Here is a 5,849-nt window from a genome sequence, read left to right as displayed (position 1 = left end):
CCGAAATTATCGAGCTGGCATTTCCTGGTACTAGTTTTGAATATATAGGCAAAAATTTGGAATGTAGGGGGCGAAGGAACGGGCCTCCTGCCCCTACCTGGCTACGCCCATGTCCCTATGACTCGGGACTCACCTTAGGGTAATTTCGTATTGACCAGAGATATAGGCCAGCTCTCTTCTACAGTCCTCTGCTAATTGAAACCTAACAGAGGTGGAAGAGAGTGCCTTAATTGCCGCTTGGATATCAGAGAAGATATTCAGATGAATATTTGGGGGAAAAATCAAGGTAATTTTTATGTCAAGAGATAAAAAAAAAACATGAAAAACCATATGCATTTATTGTAAAATATACTAAGATATGCGCAATAAATATGCAAAAAACAGGTCTTTGTTGCAAAACAAACAATACCATGCATTTACTGCAAAATATGCACTAACTTTTGAATGCCATTTTAAAGGAAATTTCATGATTCGTAAAGATAATTTAACCATTTCCATTTGAAGATACCCATTAAAAACATGCATTTGCATGAGATTATGAGCACTAGTTATCTCAAAACTACGTTTATGGAAAAGTTGTTAGCGGCCAAAGAAGTGCTTATTGGACGCCCTAGACGCTGGCCCGTCGAGAGAGAGGGGGCCCGTGTTTCAACAGCGGACTGTTATTTTACAGTTTTTGGAAGTACTTTTTAAAGCTGCTTTATATTATCGAAGAAATCTGCTCTCTTTATATAACTCAAGAACTACGTATTTATTGAACTGATAAAATCAATTTTGAGGTCAATAAAAAACAAGTAAGAAAGTCTAAGTTCGGGCGGAGCCGAACATTAAATACCCGGTGCAAGTATTAAATATATGCTTTTTCACCTTTCCGAAACCTACCGCTAGATGGTAAGCCGGGGTGTATCAATTTTGAGTAAATTAGCGTCCTTAAATTTCTAAATATTGCAGTTTCAAGCATTTCTGAAATTTACCGTTATCTGAAAAGCGACCGTAATTTTAGTCCGATTTCAATAATTTTCAACCTTTGCTTTTATGTGGCAAGCACAATAAAAATACCGAGTTTGGTACAAATTGGCGGAACGGTTAACGATATACATATATGTGATCATAAGTGGGCGGTGTCACGCCCATTTTCCAAAATTTTACCATAAACGTATTTCTTGGTAAAGAATTGTTGCAAGCATCAATTTTGAATAAATTTATTTACTGATTTAACGAAGATTTTGCATTAGACTTGCGATTTGACATGTAATCCAAAGAAATTAAGAAAGTGATAATTATGAATACAGATTTGAAAGTTTCTGTTGCTGTGCAGCTGTAGGTCGTTTCAGAAGTAATTTTCTGCTTAGTAATCGAGCTCGAGCTTACAACTGCTCCAAGATTTTGAGGTTTTTCGCGGTTAAGTACACGAAAAACGGCTTTAGTGGCCACTTTTGCTTGCTCTATTCCATTTGTACTGTTCTTACCCTTCAAAAGGCGCCTTCGAGTGGTGCTTTACGCTTTTTCCTTCAGAAATTATGACCATTGGAAAATTACGTAATGAGCTAAATAACATTTGCTTGGTTTGGCGATGTTAGATTCGAGTACGCGGCAGTTTAAGTGGCCGTAACTCTTGAGGGAAAAATCGTATAGCACCATTCGAGAGTGCATTTTGAAGGATAACTATAGTACTAGAAAAATACTTGAAATAATTCTAATAGATTTTTACTATTTCATCAGAAAATCTTCTTTTTATTTTAGATTCTTATTTTACTTCTTTTGGCCTTGACCCTTTTTGAAATAATATAATTATCTCGTTTTATTATTTTTCTATGTAATTTTTATTTTCTGAGCCCATTTGAGTTAGAAGGAATATAAATTTTAACTATGGGTCAATAGTACGTTCAATAGCTTACAATGTTGCTTTCAAATTAGCCCTATCGCTTACTAAATAAAAAATAATTTTACCTGAAAATTCAATTAGTAAAAAGACTTACGTTACAAATAGTTTTGCACCGAAAACACATGTATAATGAAAAGTATAGGGAACTGCTTTTTTGTGAAGAAGGCCGAAAATGCTCGAAGAAAATCAGATTTTTCCATTTTTAGCCTTGTGGATTCCGCGCCAAAAAACTTTTTGATATTTTGGACATTACCTTAAAAAATTATGCTGACTTTATTTTTATTAAGAAATTGAATCACTGATTATTTTATCGAATACTTTTTTATTAACTTCAAAAGCTAAGATCCCACGATTGCCGCAAATGGACCAATCTGGAACAATTTTTATTGTGCTGTATTGAAGCACAATAAAAAAATTGTCCCAATGAAATTCTGTACAGTCACACGGTTGCCTTTTTTTATACAATTCTCATTGCCGTAAGTTGGCGAGAAGCAATATAGTGACAATAATCGCCCCAAACGTATCACACGATTGTTCGAGCATGCGGCAATTGTGACCATAAAGTGTTGCGCTGACCTGTAAATTCTGTTTTTTTCTCTGTTGTGTAAAAATGGCGTATTCTTAATAAAAAAAAAAATAAATCAATTGCATCTGCTTTGTATATTGCGGGCTCATTTTGTGCAAATTTGTTGTTGTTTGAAAGCAAAGAAGCACAAACTTGTGCCCAACGAAAACTCACGCATTTATTTAGAAGTTTGATTGTATAGTTTTTTTATTTTTCGACGATAACTGCAACGTGCTATGTGGAGTTCAAGTTGCAACAGTTTTCTTTTTAATTTTGTTACGTAGAGATTTTTTTATTCATTAGAAGTAAAATTGGTACAAAAGAGTTATGTTTGTTGAAATGAAAGCTGCGAATTTACATAATTTATGTTTGGAATTAAATTTTATAATTATATGTACAGCTCGCAACAAAAGATAGCACCTTAACATTTTGATCAGTCTTGACTTTTTTCTTCTGTTGTTTAATGTTAATTTTTTCCTGTAAAACCATAGCTCATTGTCTAGTAAAAACCACATAAGTCCAAATTCCAAACTTTATACAAAAATTATAAACATTTCTTAAAATTTTGATCACAATTCAATGGTTTTTAATTTGGGTTTCTAGAAAAAATTTTGTTTTGCAGTTTACAAAGTAATTTACAGAGAAGAAAGTGCATAATATCGTCAGCTAAAAAAATTATAAAAAATCAACAGGATCTTGTAGCAACTTCAAACCTCCACCTTATTGTACTAAATTTTAATGAGCTACAAAACTAAATAACTATTTTTTTCTAGAAATCCGAATTATAAACCGTGGGATTGTGTTCAAAAGTTTAAGAAATTTTTATAATTTTTGTATAAAGCTTTCAATTTGGATTTATGCAGTTTTTGTTAGACAATGAGCTATACTTTTATACGAAAATAATGAAGATTAAATAAGTAGAAGAAAAATAGTCAAGACTGGTCAAAATGTTGAGGTTCTACTGCTTTGTCGTGGGCTGTATTGAACTTTTAAGTTTTATAAGCTTTATACTGTCATGGCAGTCCGCCATTTGGTGACATAAAATACCTTTCGTATTCTTCTCGTATGAGTTTTGCTTGTAGTGGTATATATCGCGGCAAAGATTCCGTTATCGGACTTCAAGAAAAATTATAATTTCACTACAAATTAAATTGAAAGTTATGTTGCTTCCGAAAACAAGGATATTAATTTCAGTGATTTTTGGACACATAAGGAAGCAAAAAAGTAAATTATTAATAAACAGCCTAAATATTGATGTGTATTGTTCACTTCAATTGCCGCACAAGAATACAATAAATATTGCCGCAATTTTGAAATTTTCATTGCCCCATGATTGCCAATCGACCTATCACACGATGCCGCACACGGGCCGTATTTGATTGGGCACAGTAAGCACAATATCGGCCTCTATTGCCGCATGAGTCAATGTATTGTGAAATCACACGATTGGGGCATAAAATGAGGCAATAATTGGTGTATTGCGGCAATCGTGGGATCCCAGCTAAAGAATACAAGGCAACCGAAGAGAACCAAATATAATGCAAAAAGTTGTACACTTAATATCGTGTTGTGCTTTTTTAATTTTCATTTATTTAAAGGTGTCGCAAGATTAAGTGAATTTTTATGTTTGAGAGAAGGAAATTCGTGTTAATATTTATATTGCCTGATACCTCAGAAAAAGTATGACCCAGATATAATCAAAAATCTGCGAAATTTGAGAAAAAATGTGTTCTCCTCGGTTTCGTTTTCGGAGATTTGGGCCATATGCTTTTAATTTTATATATAGGGGCCTGTGATTTTTTAGTCCCGGGCCCGAGTTTTCTCTCGACGGCTCTGCCTAGACGTCACAACAAAATATGTTTTTTAAACATAATTTACAAGTACGTTAGCTTCTCATTGTTTAAATAAGGTCCTTTTTAACCGACTTCAAAAAATGGAGGAGGTTATCAATTCGTCGGAATGTTTTTTTATTTTTTTTATGTACACATGTTACCGCATAACTATGGACCACGTTAACCGATTTCTATAATAATTTTTTTAAAGGAAAGACGGTACCTCCAAGATAGTCCCATACTAATTTGGTTTAGAACCGATCATTGGATCATATAGAAATTAACTCTAACATTTTTATAAGGGAATTGAAGTCGGTTTTGTTTTTTACTTAATAATTACTTGTAATAAATATTCTTATCAAATCAGTAGTGCTAATTTTACTCACGAACTGCGTGTCCTCAATAGTGACTCGTCCACCCGTCACAAAATACTGTCCAACCCGTCACTAGCTAAAAGTTTTTTCTAAATGTGTTTAGAAGCTGGCTTGAGGTCCGATGATTTTAAATTAAAACACAAGTTTTGTGATGTTAATCAATATATTTCGATTACACACGCTAATCGTCATCAGGATTTTCAACTACCACAAAATATAAACACAAAAATATAATAACAATTTACATACATCTTTTTAACACAACAAATTGCAAAACAATAATTACATACATTTATTTGAGCGTCCGCATCAGTTGACGTTACACTGGTTTTCTGTTTGTCAACAAATGTCGGTACAAGTGTGCCGAGTTAGCACACCGAGTTGTTTGTTGGTGTATTTATAATGTGCAGCATTTCCAAAGTGAATCTCTTGCTATAATGCTGTTCTTGTTGGAGCACGATCGCTCTGTCGAAGTTCGGTGTATGTGAGTTTTTGGTACAGTGGGCCATGAGTGCTGTTTTTTGGTTATTATTTTGATGGCAATATTTGTAGTCTGATTTATGCTGTGATAGTCGTGAATTTAATTTTCCTTTTGTTGTTCCCACATATATGCTATCACATGGTTCATTTTCTTTTCCATTGCAAGGGATTTGGTAAACTACATTACTTTTTTCCAACGGCGGTATTTTTGTTTTTTGTTTTATTAAACATATATTTTAGCGTATTGGTTGGTTTATGGGCTATTTTTATATCTTCTGTGTTGTAGCAATCTGACTTTACCAAACGCTCTGATAATTTTGGTACATAAGCTACTGACTTGAATATTTTTGTGGTTTCTAATTTATCGTGATTATTTTCAATTGCATATCTTCTTAACAGGGTTTTTATAATATTGTCGGGAAAATCATTGTTTTTTAATAATATTTTAATTTCATTCTTAATCTCTGTGTGGTAAGTGTCATCTGTTATCCGTAACATTCGCCGTATACAGCCCATTGCTGTATTTATAATCATCGTCTTTGGATGCTTTGAGTTAAAACTGATGATTCGTCCGCTTGATGTGGGTTTCTTATACCACGTTAGTTTCAGTTCATTTCCTCTTCTAATAATCATAGAGTCCAAATAAGGCAATTTTCCGTCGTCCTCAAGTTCTATTGTGAATTTTATATTTTTATTGAAGGAATTTAGTTTGT

At 33.3% G+C, this 5,849-nt stretch overlaps 1 protein-coding gene across 4 annotated transcripts in view; it reads right to left on the bottom strand.

Annotated features, from left to right (window-relative positions):
* The window catches only part of LOC118738671 (MOXD1 homolog 2), a 1,114,343-nt gene that overhangs the window by 898,869 nt on the left and 209,625 nt on the right, over positions 1–5,849 (bottom strand). The window lies entirely within an intron of this gene.

This window comes from Rhagoletis pomonella, unplaced genomic scaffold (genome assembly GCF_013731165.1).
Source record: "Rhagoletis pomonella isolate Grant_MI unplaced genomic scaffold, Rhpom_1.0 Rhpom_scaffold_00005, whole genome shotgun sequence".
NCBI classification, from domain to species: Eukaryota; Metazoa; Arthropoda; class Insecta; order Diptera; family Tephritidae; genus Rhagoletis; species Rhagoletis pomonella.
Note: the sequence above shows the minus strand (reverse complement) of the source record. Positions and strands in the feature narration are given on the sequence as shown.